This window comes from Leptonychotes weddellii, chromosome 7 (genome assembly GCF_054177405.1).
Source record: "Leptonychotes weddellii isolate Sample4059 chromosome 7, ASM5417740v2, whole genome shotgun sequence".
Lineage (NCBI taxonomy): Eukaryota > Metazoa > Chordata > Mammalia > Carnivora > Phocidae > Leptonychotes > Leptonychotes weddellii.
Genome location: NC_138375.1, coordinates 3,251,090 through 3,264,729, shown reverse-complemented (window position 1 = coordinate 3,264,729; position 13,640 = coordinate 3,251,090).

Here is a 13,640-nt window from a genome sequence, read left to right as displayed (position 1 = left end):
TGATGTGTTTTTAAAATCTTTCATGTCTCTACTTAGCACTTTGAACATGTGGAATTCAGTTATAATAATTGTTTCAAGACATCATCTGCTAAATATAACACCTGTGTTAGGACTGAATCAGTTTCAATGACCGGTTTTTCTCCTTCTTCTGGGACAGGTTTTACTCCGTATTTGAAAGTCTGGTAAATTAAGAAAAAATAAAATTTCTTTTGAAGTATAGTTGATAAACCATGTTATATTAGTTTGAAGTGTACCACATAGCGATTTGACAATTCTATACATACACTGTGCTGTGCTCACCATGGTCACTAGAAAACTTGATGAATGTTTATATGGTACAAGATACTCTGGTTTCATCTTGTGTGCTAGGTAACTGTGTTTTCTTATAAGCATCTCTGAGCTTTCTCTTGGGATGCTAGTTACTTGTAAATAGTTTAATATTCTCATATCCTGCTTTGAAAGATTTGTTATGCTGAACTGAAACAGTCTAAAGCAGGTCAATCCAAGGCTGGTCGTCTGCACCTGATGAGCTAATAATATCCGGGATGCTGCTAAACACCCTACAATGCACAGGACAAGCACCTCACAACAAATAGTTTTTCAGACCAAAACAGTGATAGCACTGAGATTCAAAAGCACTGATCTGGGGCTAATCATTCTCCATAACTTAGACAAGACTCTTCTGTATATGTTGTCCAATATCCCATGAGTTACGAGTTTTTCCTATCCGGCTGATGGGAACAGGCACTATTCTTGGCGCTTTGTGAGTCTGTGGCACTGACCTGAGTCTCATCCTTCCAAGTGGGTCTTTCCCTTGCTTCAAGTAGTTCTCCCACACGCATCTGGTCAACAGGACTCTGCTGAATTCTCCCTGGGACTCTCTGCAGGTCTCCAGAGGTCTACAGGGCTGTCTCCTTCCTGGGACTCTGTGCTGGAAGCTTTCCTGCCTTTCCCACCTGGGCTTGCACTTCTCAACTAGACAGTCTGCTGGGCTCCAACGGCGACTCCCTCCCTCTGCCTGAAAGCTCTCTGGGCAGCAAGCTAGGGCAATCGTAGGCTTCACACCATCACTTTCTCATCTCTCAGGGATCATTGCTTGATTGTCTGGTCTTGACAATGTGCGTGTCATACATTTTCTCCATTCTTCTGTTTGCTTGACAGGAAGTAGGATTTGCTCTCATATGTTTGTTTATTTTAACAGTCTTGTAAAGGAGGTTTTTATTTTATATATTCTATTTCTCACAAAACAATAAATAACTAGTATACATATACAGATATATGTATATAAGAAAATGTTACTTTAGTAATTGACCTATCCAACTCCACAGAAATTAGACTTCTAGGGGGATGTTAATATAATGTGATACTTTTTTTTAAGATTTTATTTATTTATTTGAGAGAGAGAAAGAGAGAACACAAGCAGGGGAAGTGGCAGGCAGAGGGAGAGGGAAAAGCAGGCTTCCTGACGAACAGAGAGCCCAATGAGGGACTCCATCCCAGGACCCTGGGATCATGACCTGAGCCAAAGGCAGATGCTTAACCGACTGAGCCACCCAGGGACCCCAATACTGCAGTACTTTCAAAGTTTCACTTAAAATGCATTTATTTGATTTAAAAATGTACTTCTGTTCTTGAAATCAGAGTTGTTCATTTGGGTTGAATTTAAATTTTACTAAATAAAATGCAATGAATAAGAAAATTTAATCTTTAAAATCGCAGGGCAAAATTATGAAGAAAAGGTAACATAGAGTCCAATAAAAAGTTAATGTAGTACCTACCAGTATGTACTGTAAAATAGTAAACTTCCTTGGCCATAAGACACTTCTTGGTCCCTGAAGGTCATTGTCTATGCCAGAACCTTGATTTTAGCTTCTTAGAGAACAACTCAGAGGGGCCAATTTTACATTTATGTTCTTGAAACTATAAAGTGCTGTTGACATCAAAATAAATGGAAGGAATCTGTCCCTCTAGCCCGCCTATGATCCACCCCCAAATCATTCTTGTGAAATGGATTGCTTGGAGATTGTCCTTTCGCTCCTTCTAATCTTTTAATCATCGTGTGTGTGAGTGAGTGTGTGTGTGTGAGTGTGTGTGTTGGCTCAGCCTAGAACATCTGCTGGGAAGGTCATGATGTCAAACTCCTCCTACTCCTCCATGGGGTATAGACTGAGATAGAGAAGCTCAGAGAAGGAGCAGTGTCATGGGGTCAACCACATCACCAAAGCTCCTACTGAAGCACGTTGTCTCTGTTAATTTAGCCTTTGTCTGCATTCTTGCCTTAAGATCTCATTACGGCTTCCTAGTCGACTTACACAGGAAAGACAATCAAATACTAGAATGCACATTCATAATCACGTCATTTTTCTCTTTACTTTGTGTTTAGGCTGTAAAGAGGTTTTGCCAAGGGCACAATTTCTGCTTGTGTGTAAATTCACATAAATTTACATAGAGTTGTTTTACTCCTTATATTAAAGTCAGGTCTATGCTACTACGAAAGTGTTTACTAAACTTGGTAATTAAGTTTAGTTGTGGAAAGAGTAAAGGATTCGATTTTAAGAACTTGAAATTGGAAACGTCTTACAGGATGTTATGTTCATGACCCTTAAATGTCTGGTTTCATTCCTGCTACGGCAGGCAGAGAGCAGACCCCTCCTGCTCTGGTGGGCTGGAGGGCACAGAATCAGTGACTTCAGCTTTATCTGTGCTTTGGCACTTTCTGGTCATTTATTAAGCTAAAGAAATCAATATGACTCTAATAAAACCACAGATGTTAATTAGTTCTAACCATTGAAGTGTTCCTGTCTTGATATATATATATATATTCTGAAAACTTGGACCAGATGCACTGTGGGGATTTGGAGAATTTGATGGCGCTCGTATTTGCACTCACTTGTGTGCATTTAAAAGAAAGAAAGAAAGAAAGAAAGAAAGAAAGAAAGAAAGAAAGAAAGAAAGAAACCTGAGTGAGGCTTTAGGCAGAATGGTAAGGGAGAAAACCATATAGTCTAACCTAGTAAGAATTCAATGTTCCGAAGCCAGCTTGCTTTAGATGCTTCCTTCACCCCATGTCAAGCCTCCTTGCTCCTTGGACACAGTGTTTGGATGCAGAAATAAACACTGGCCTTGCTGCTTTTTTGGGAAGTGGTGGGGGGGGGCAGTAATATGGAAGCCCTCCCTGGCCTAAGGACAACTCCCCGGCAAAGAGGAGCTGTTCCCTGAATCAGCGGGTTCTGACGCCCTGCCTCTCCCAGTCACTGGGAATCTTCCCCTGGCTGAACCCGAGATCCAGGCCCAGGGCCCAGGGAAAGATCAGCATTTTTGTGTGGGCAGTTTCATGGATACTGCAGGAAACCTGCAGCATGAAACCTGAGGGGGTCTGAGTCTCCTTTCTGTGCACCGGGAGATCAGTCTGTTGGCATGAAGGAGAGCGGCGCCCAGGGCAACCAAATGGTGGGGCTGGCTGTTCCCACCCCAGAGCGGGTAAGCTCAGTGCTCCTTCCCCGTGACAAATCCTGCAAACACGATCTCTTCTTGCAAGGAGAATGTCCAACAATAGTGCCGAGTCCCCGCAGAGCCTCGCGTCTGGGGCCCCAGCATGGGAACTGAAAGCAAGGGATTGTGACTTCATACTAAACCTGGGACTTTAGAATGTTAAGCAACAACTTGATATTGAAGGTGACAAGCCGAGAGTGCCTGGTCCCCGCTGAATACTAACTGCCGCGGTAGAAAGAAGCGTCAGGGTCATAAAAACTGTCATCCGTTGGCTGGCGTCTCTGCAGCACACAAGCCGGTTACATTCCTTGTCAGCATATGTTTCAAATCAACCAGGAATAGAGATGAAATATCCAGCTCCAAGACTCTCTTACACTTGGCACACAGTGACACCAAGGGCTGCCCAGTCCCAGCTCCCTCTGCGCCGGTGGATTCTGGAGCACGGAGGGCTGCACATAGCCCAGGCCTCCTGCCCTGCAGCCCAGCCCGGGAAGGCGAGCCCCATAGAGGACCCGGCCTGACCCCGGCTTCTCCCTCCCCCCACCTGCTCTGCACCTGACTCCTCTCCCTGAGCCTCCCCTGCAGCCACCTCCCTTCCATCCTGGAGCCTCGGTGACCATTCTGCCCCTTGAGCATCAGGGGCATCTGCTCTCAGGCTGGTTTTCTCTCAATTCTTACTGAGAGCCCCTTTTCTTCCACAGCCTGGAGTTGGAGTGAGCAACCACTCAGCTTTGAGAGGTGACTGCAGCAGACCCAGATCGCAGGACCCTTTCGTTTCTCCCCAAAGAACTTGATTTCAGAGCAGAACCAATCTGACCGGAACTCCTTTTCTTCAGTCCTGACTGTCAGTTTGGACGTGTTGGGGGACACAGAAGCCAGTAGGGGAACTGGAGGGCACGACGCCTCCCCGGTGGCCTGGGGGCTATTGAGGTGGTTCCGGAATAGGGCTCGGGAACTGGAAGCAGGCGGGCTGGGCAGCTCCCAGTCCTCCTCCCGGCTCTCCCTGCAGAGCAGAGCGCCGATGCTAGACAGGAGCGGTGCCACCCCCCCCACAAAGTGCGGTCTGAGGAGGGGGCCCCAGGCAGCCTGCACCTGCGTGCTGGGCCCCAGTCCCGGCAGCGGAGCTGCACCCTGCCAGCAAGCAGTGTGGTGTCCCCTCACAGTCTGAATGAACCTCCCCCAAAAGGTTTCTGTGATTTTCAGTATTTATGACCTGTGCTTTCACCCCTAAATTTTGGCTCTTTGCTCGTAGGTGAAGAGTGTGTTTTTCCATTAAGGATTGCCAGCACACACTGCCTTGGGAACTTGGGGTTTTAACTAGCACCCTGCAGTTGCAGCCCCAAAGCGCAGCTCGGTGTCGGGGAGGCTTTCTGCCTGGATATGATGTATCCGTCAAGCCTGCTTTTTGGTTCCAGGGCTGAACAACTTTTGGCATCGTGAGGTACAAGTTTCCTATCATCATTCTTATTATTGGAAGTTGTGTCCAATATTGGGCAAATAAAGAAAGAAGCCCCTCTTTGGCCCATGGCGGGATACATGCCGCAGTGTTCTTGGAAACATGACCACGTGACAAGTTATGGTAGCACCTGGTTTTCGTTGCCTTTCTGTCGCCCTGGTGGACGTCCAAGGCGCTGGTCCCGGCCAGAGCAGCCCCAGCCTTCCCCTGCGGCTCAGACGCTCCCGAAGGAGCCTGAGCCCTACACTTCTCACTCCTTCATGTCCACCACCAGACCAGGGACAGCAAACTTCTAGAAGGGGCCAGACAAGAAGTATTTTCAGTGTCCATGGGCAACATGGTCTTTATTGAAGTTACTCAGCTCTGCACATCTTGCCAAGACATGGCCACGAGAATGAACGGGCATGGCTGAGTTCCAAACAAACTTGATTGGCGGCCTCTGAAATGTGATTTTCATATCATTGTCATGCGTCACAAAATGTTCTTTTCTTTTTATTATTTCTTTAAACATTTATTGCTTAAATTTTCTTATGAAGATAGAAGCATTTTTATTTTATTTTTTAAATTTAAATTCAATTAGCCAACACATAGTACATCATTAGTTTCAGATGTAGTGTTCCATACTTCATCCGTTGTGTATAACACCCAGTGCCCATTCCATCACGTGCCCTCTGTAATGCCCTTCACCCAATTTAAACATTTAAAAATGTTTAAAAACCTGGGGCGCCTGGGTGGCTCAGTCAGTTAAGCATTCAACTCTTGATTTTAGCTCCCGTCGTGAACCCGGGGTTGTGGGATTGAGCCCCATAACCGGCTACGTGCTCAGCGGGGAGTCAGCTTGAGGATTCTCTCTCTCCCTCTCCCTCTGACCCTCCCCACCCTGCTTGCACACACTCTCTTTCTCTCTCTCTCCCTAAAAAAATAAAAATAAAATAAATAAAATAAATGTAAGACCCATTCTTAGCTTGTGGACCATACAAAAGCAAGTCTTTTTGCCAACCCCTCTTGGGGACCCACGTGAGAAGAAAATAGTTGTGTCTTGCGCAGGCCTTCTTAAAAGTTCCCTTCCCTGGGGCTGAGGTCTTAGGCTCCAAAGAGAGTGCTGTTTGCGTGCAGACAGTCACTGAGCAGTAGACACTGAGGTACCATCAAGTGCTAACAATAACTCATGTAGCCAACCCACCAGGCTCAGTGAGCATATTGAGACAGAAAAGGGATCTAAATGTTTATACTCAAAATTAACTAGGTGAGATGTCTACAGAGCTTTCAGAAACTTTGTCAAACCACAGATGGGTTTTCAAAATACTTTTTTTTAAAATTGTTTTTGTTGTTTTTGGTGATGAATTTATTTTGCTTCAAATTAGGTCAAGTTATGTTAAGGTACATTATTTTTATTTTTATTTTTAAAGATTTTATTTATTTATTTGACAGAGAGAGACACAGTGAGAGAGGGAACGCAAGCAGGGGGAGCGGGAGAGGGAGAAGCAGGCTTCCCGCAGAGCAGGGAGCCCGATGCGGGGCTCGATCCCAGGACCCCGGGATCATGACCTGAGCCAAAGGCAGACGCTTAACGACTGAGCCACCCAGGCACCCCAAGGTACATTATTGAAGCAGCACCTTAAAATTGTAAAATCTATTACTTTATGTGAGAACACCTTTTCATGTGGAAATCTGTTGTCTTGTTTCCCTCTTTTATATCCGAAGAATCTCACAGAATCTAGTTTGTTGTTGTTAATCTCGTGCCTTGGCAGCCCTTGCCTGGCGCTTTGCCGTGGCTCTTACTGGGGCATGCATATTCATAAAATAATTCAGTATTTTGGAAAACATTCCAGTATGAGGAAGGGGAGGAAAGATTTCTTCCTTTGGTTTTATATCAAATTTTACTTTAAAAACCCTTCAGTCTCTCTATGTCTCTAGGGGTGTAGCTACATCTGTGACCCCCACCCATGAAATTTTGAATTCCTCAGCGAATTCCTCATTGCTCAGGAAATGCTAAGCTCTAGTCTTAATTTTTCTTGATGTAATTTTTTTTAAAAAGTACATTTTATGCAGGTTCTTGATTTAACTTGGTTGGAAATTTCTATTCAATAACTTTTTTGGTTCACCACTTTTATCTCAAGAGGAAGACACAACTGTCATTTTAGGGAAATGTTTGGGATAGGATTTATTTGAATCAAAGGTTTTGATCTGTTCCTCTTCTCCTGGAGCACTCTGGGAAACTAGAAAAGCAGAATAAACTTCAGAAGAGAATGTTTAAGATCAGTTTTAGCGTTAGGTCCAGAGTATGCTACAGAGAAGTCTCACTTTCCGAGCTCATGGCTCCTGTGATCTGATTTTCCTGCAAATTCTGACTTATTGTGTCTGTGTAGTGGCAATAAGCCTTTCTGGATGCGGCCGTCATGGCTCCAGCCGTCCCTAATGAGTCCTCCTTTCTCAGACTGTTAGCTTGGGTGGTTAGAACATGCAGCAGACAAGGGATCATTCTTGTGCTGACCCTTTTTTTCTTTGCTCTGTTCCTTTGTCACCGATCCCATCCCTGGAAACATCCAGCGCTCTTGCAAACACATGCTTTTGGTCACCAGGGGGACTGGGTGGGAGATCGTGGCTGGACCAGTTCAAGCCCATCACCCCCAGTTGAAAACGGCTCAAACCACATGGCCTGGTGGCTCAGAGCCACCCAAGACATCTGCGTGGACAAAGGCAGCATCATAATTACTGACAAACCACAGGCTGCCAGAACGCTTTCCATCTCTCTAAGTCCGGGCTAACGTGTTTATTCCTTTCCATTGCTCTTGCATTGGTTTCTGCATCATTTTAGGCATCATTAAGAAGTGGGCAAAATCCATTTATCATTCTAAATTGCACAATACTAAAGCTATCCGTCAGCGTGCTGGAGAAGTTAAAATGCAAGTATTCCAATAAGGAGTAATTCCAATCCATAATGTTTACATGGGGTTCTTCTGCCCATATCCATGAGCACTCACTTGGATGGCTGTAGTTTATTTTTGGCTGCAAATAATTACTCATTAAATAGGATCATTTGTGAAGCATAGCTTATGTAGGTCAGCAAAATTTTTCATATTAAGGGAATTTTACTGACTAAGATCTATTGATTTGACTCTAACTGAAACACATTCAATTTTCTTTATTACACTTTTTCTCCCAGATGTCTTCATCTTCATTCAGAGATTTTATCCTTTTTTTTTTTCTTTCAATTACTTGCACTGCCTAAACTTCTATGACTGTCTCCCTTTCTCATCTTCATTTCTTAGGATAATGTCAGTTCAAAAGGAGAGAAGGAGAAAGGGAGCTTCCGTCTGAGGGCAGGGTGTTGGCCAGGGCACAGAGCTGCATTTCCTGGCTCTGCGGTGTCCCCAGGGGCCACGGGACTGGGGTGTGGCCCATACTGCTGCCTCCTCCAGCCCTGGGATCCTCCTTGAGCTCCTCCTCCACCAGTGGACGGGATGCAGTTCCCTGCTGAAGGTGCCTGCTGAGGGTGCCTGCTGAGCGTGCCTGCTGAGGGTGCCTGCTGAGGGTGCCTGCTGAGGGTGCCTGCTGGGGATGCCTGCTGAGGGTGCCTGCTGAGGGTGCCTGCTGAGGGTGCCAAGGACCTTGGGGATGGGCTGCCACCAGACAGAAAGTCCCCAGGTCCCTGAAATTCCATGGAGAAGGCCACCTCTCCAACCACCTCTGCCCAGATGGTTTTCAAGCATCCCCTTCTGCCCAGGGGGGTGGCTCGGGCGGGCTGCCCCCCACTGACTGAGGATGTCCACTCACTGCTGAGCAGGGATATGAGTGCTCCTAGGAGAATGATAGCCTGGTACAGGAGGCAAAGCCTGCTTGTCACGGAGCTGCCCCCTCTGCCCCCTCTCAGGTCCCTCGCCCAGCCCAGAGGAGCTCGGTGTGTGCAGTCACTCACCATCCATCTCTTCTCCCTGGCTGGGAGCTTCCTCTCACACCTTGCTCTCTGTGCGTCTTTCCTTTTTCCTTCATGAACGCAGAACTAAGGGAGACAGGCACCAACCCAAAATCTGCACTGAAGCTGCTGTGTCTTGCTCTTTTGGCTACGATTAGGGTGCTGGGTAGAATCCCAATTCTCTCAGAGACTAATGGGGGACAGTCAGTGTGAAGAGGTGGTGATGCTCCCAGGTAAAGCTGAGCTGGAATGAGGTTTGTTCTATCTCAGAATCCCACTAGATCTGTAGGAAATGCACGGATCCTCCTTACAGGAAGAAAGCTAAGTCCTTCCTTGCAAAAGCCACTGTTGTTTTGCCTGGTCATTGTTGTCCCCCAACCTTGGCCGCTGCAGCTGCTTGAGGGTGGGGGTTCGGTCACAGGGAATGCATGCCCCCATGCGGGAGGGACAGAAGGAGGGCTCCATGGGAGGGGCAGGCACTGAGGCCAGAGGGACCAGCAGGATCCCTTTTGCAGAAGCCTGGAGTGGAGCCCTTGTCCAGAGCCCTGAGATGGGCCGTAAAGGGATTTAATCACTCTCATTCTGTGATCTGTCTTCACATTCTCATCTAGAGGGATCACACCGGCCTGCACAGTGAGCGCGCACAGTGTGTGTGTGTGGTGGGGAGGAGGAGTGGCAGCTTTCAACATAGAAAATCCAGTTAAGGAGGAACGATGGCCATAAAGAGGGGGAGTCATGAAGACCCAAACTATGGCACAAAGAAACTGGCGCATAATGGGGGAGATGTATTTGAGAGAAAGAGGAGGAGTTACCATAAGCAAACCTGGCTGCTGATCAAAGGAAGCGTCCACACAGTTCGCTCCTGGGACTGTGACAGTGTCCGTTGCATGTAGGCACCCGACACACAGGCACGGACCAGAGGAAAGAGTACGTTCATTTTAATTCAGACTAAAGCTTTTCATTTAAACTTTCAATTTTCCAACAGCTGGGGATGGATAATAAAATGTAATACACACATTCTTTTTTTTTTAAAGCAAGCTCCATGCCCAGTGGAGCCCAATGCTGGGCTGAGATCAAGGCCTGAGCTGAGATCAGGAGTCAGATGCTTAACTGACTGAGCCACCCAGCGCCCCTGATACACACATTTTTAAGGAATCTATTCATCTTGTACAGAGCACTCCATTGAGCCACAGAACAGAGTTTGTACACTAAGAATGAATTTAAGCATCACTGAAATTCAGTGCATGCTAATTTAAGGGAATCTATGTTTCTCTTTTTAAAAATTATTTAAACACATCTATGTCTAGCTTGAGCTTTGGAGTCTTGTTTATTCTATAAACACTACTCATTTGTCCTTTGGCTGGTTTTCTGCTTGGGGGACCCATTCAAGGAGGGTCTGCTATTCCATAACAGAAATTGAAAAGTAAGCATCTCTTGGTTATCAGTTTACTATGAGAAGAACTATGTTCTCATCCAATTAGAATTATAATAATTTTAAAAAGATGCTCCACATCTTTCTCTTCTTGATTCTGTCTACTTTGTTCTGTAAAGTACCAAAGGTAAGCCATCATTGTTCTCTGTGGTGAAAGACAGAACGCCTCTCTACCAAGGGCTATTGGAAGAATTTAAGTTCGCCTGCTAGAGGGAGGAGAATGCGCCTTCCAAATGTGCTCTAACGTGATACAGTCCTGTGGGGAGAACAAGACGCTCTGGTATGAGCATGTACCTAAAGCACTAGGCTGATACATTTCCCACATTCCTCCTTCTGTGCACCATCCTTGTCACTAGCTAATAATTGCCAAATAGGAGACTAAAGTTCCTCATCCCCAGCATGCCTAGAGCCTCACTGGGATCGCGCTTGATTCCCAGATAATCCTCCTGCTTTGTGCAGACCCAGCCACCGTACCCTTCGGAAGGAAAGAGCAGTTCCTATGTTGGTGGAGGTTTGCTCTGGAGGGTTGAGGCAGGACAAACCCCAGATGTGAATTAGTGGGTGATGGGTGCACATGCCAGCAAGATGACATAGATGTGGAAGTGTAAGACAAGGGGGCTCCCAGGGTCTGGGGGGACTGACTTTCCCATGCAGACATGAGCTGGGAACCCCTAGAAGGCAGAACTGATTCTCCTCTGCTGCCTGGTGTTGGCCTCCAGCTGCGCCAAGGGGAGTGAGTTAGGTCTCTATTGTAGGACTATATGGGACCATGTTTATGGAGACAGGACGTCGAGGAGCCTTGAAGAGCAGACCCCATGTGTGGAGCCCGAGTGTCCTGAAATGAGGTCTGATTCCAGCAGGACCTGAGAATGTAGCAGGACTTGTCAAGGTTTGGGGTTCAGTGTCAGGAGAACAAGCCCACGCTGGGGCATAGTGTGGAACACCAACCTAAGTGAAATCATCCTCTCTGTGGCTGTCAGATTTTGGGTTAAACACAGCCTCTTGCACTTAGGAGTCAGTATTCCTCTCCCTGGCCTCACCCCCGGGTCATGAGAGGAGAAAAGACCGTCTCAGTATCAAGTTTGCAAACCACATAGCCATATTCCAGCATGCCTGCAAAAAGCCCTTGTTCAACCTGTTCTAACAGCTCATAGAAGTTCCAGTCCACTCCTCAGGAGTTTCAAGACACACCGTGTGTGAACGCGTTGCTTGGAGGTGGCTGCAGGGATGTGGGGATGCCAGGAGCATCTGGGCTTGGGGCTGCAGGGAAGGGCAGAGTCCTGACGAGGGGTGGGACGTGGGGCCAGCTGAGCTTCAGATGATGGCGCGAGGTGATGAGCTTGTCAACCATGCATGTGGCAGGTGTCCTCAGGGTGCAGGCAGTAGCCTAGAGTGAGTCCTGCCAGGTCAAGGACAAAGCACAGGACAAAAGCTCAAGAGGAGCCCAGGCTGATCATACCAGTGGCTCAGAGATCCCCGACGTGGTGCTGGAGGACAAGGAGCTGATCTTTTCCATTCCTGAGCAGGGAGGGGCCTGAGAGCTGGATCCAAGAGTGGAGGCAACTGGAGCCGAGTGCAAGCCAGAGGGAGGCAGTGAGGACGGGCACATAGCCACTGGTATCCAGGACTTGGTGCATGAGGATGAGGCTGGGATCGAACTCAAGCCGGTCCAGGATCCCTGCCCTTTCCACCCAGCTTGTGGGGTTCTGAGGTTTGCTTTCAGAACACGACGTATGGTACAAATGAGAATATTTGCTTTGAACGAGAAAATAAATAGCAACAAATTATAATTTAAATGGAAACACATGAATGAATGAATGAATGAATGAATGAGTGAATGAATGAACTGCTACACATCTACTATTTTATTTTCCTATAATTTAAGGGTGCATAGTATTCGATTATCTTCTTGAATGATAATATGTAATATGTTTTCTACCAAAAAAAAACCTAGAAAGATAAATTAGTCTTTGCCTCAACCTGCTTGCTTGAGTTTTATTTTTGTTATTGAACACAAAAATACATAAAGCAAGCAACTTCATGTGTGGAAAATCTTGTCATTTGTAGTATTGAATGGGTGTGTGCCCTATAAACACATGAAGAAATTCTATTTCATGAGATTTCCAGCCAAAAGGAAAAGAGATTATGGATGTTTTTCTAAATATCACTGTTGTTTTGCTCATCATGCTTCTGATGCGGAGAACACCCATTCTGATGAAGGACCTGCTTATGACTCTACACATCTGGGGCCTGGAAGATATTCCCTTAGACCACCTCCTAAAACCATATGTTCTAGATCTTCCTCCCCTGCTGCCACAGGCTTGGTGCCAACACCTGAAGGACATGTTCTTATCACAGGTCTCAGCAGGTGCCCTATGTATTGATGGTGAGGACTGCTATCAGTAACTTCATTATACAAGGAAGCGACTGCAAACCCACAAATGTTTCAGGTTAAATTAAAGGTTAAATATATCATTAAAAAAACTAAAATGCAACTGGCCATTCAACATCCCCAGACATGAGGGGAAGGTGGGCAAGGGGAGTCAGCGTAGAATGGACCTTAATTCCAGTTACATTCTTACTTTGGCAAATTTTGTTAAAACATACGCCCATACCAACGTGTTACTAGAGTCCATCCTAGGGGGCCAAGGCCAGCAGGGGTAGGGGCTGTTGCTGGACCTTCGTGGCATTGTCCCAAACCTAGTGGTAATTGCCAAGGTGCCTTGCAAGCAGTCTCAATCAGGATTTGTTTTAATCTAACGTGCGTAGACTAACACAGATAAAAGGGACTTTACAGAAAGACAATACCCACTTCAGGCCATAGACTTCGGCATATCACACTCAGCACCGCTCTAGCCTGGAACAGAGACCTTGCTGCATCATAGTTGGGATGCAGGTCAGCAAGTCCCGTGTCCCATGCTGTGCCCAAGTGGAAAGGCAGCAGGAAGGCAGGTCGGCGAGGAGGATGGCTCATCGGGAGACTGCAGACCCAGGGTGCTGACCCTGAGAGGCAGATCCCCCCATTTTCCCTGCAGGTAAGACCGTGAGCAGCGCCGAGAGGAAAGACCTATGACATCAGACGTGGTCAGCTCCCTCTTGACTACCTGCTGTCCTCAAGAGCATGATACCCAGGCCCTTTACTAAGAATTAAAAGTTACCTTGAGAAATGCTGATGTCTCTTTGGTACATCATTCTTAAAAGCAGAGGCATGGAGGGGCACCTGGGTGGCTCAGTTGGTTAAGTATCTGCCTTCAGGTCAGGCCATGATCCTGGAGTCCTGGGATCGAGCCCTGTGTGGGGCTCCCTACTCAACGGGGAGAAGTCTGATTATCTCTTTCCCTCTG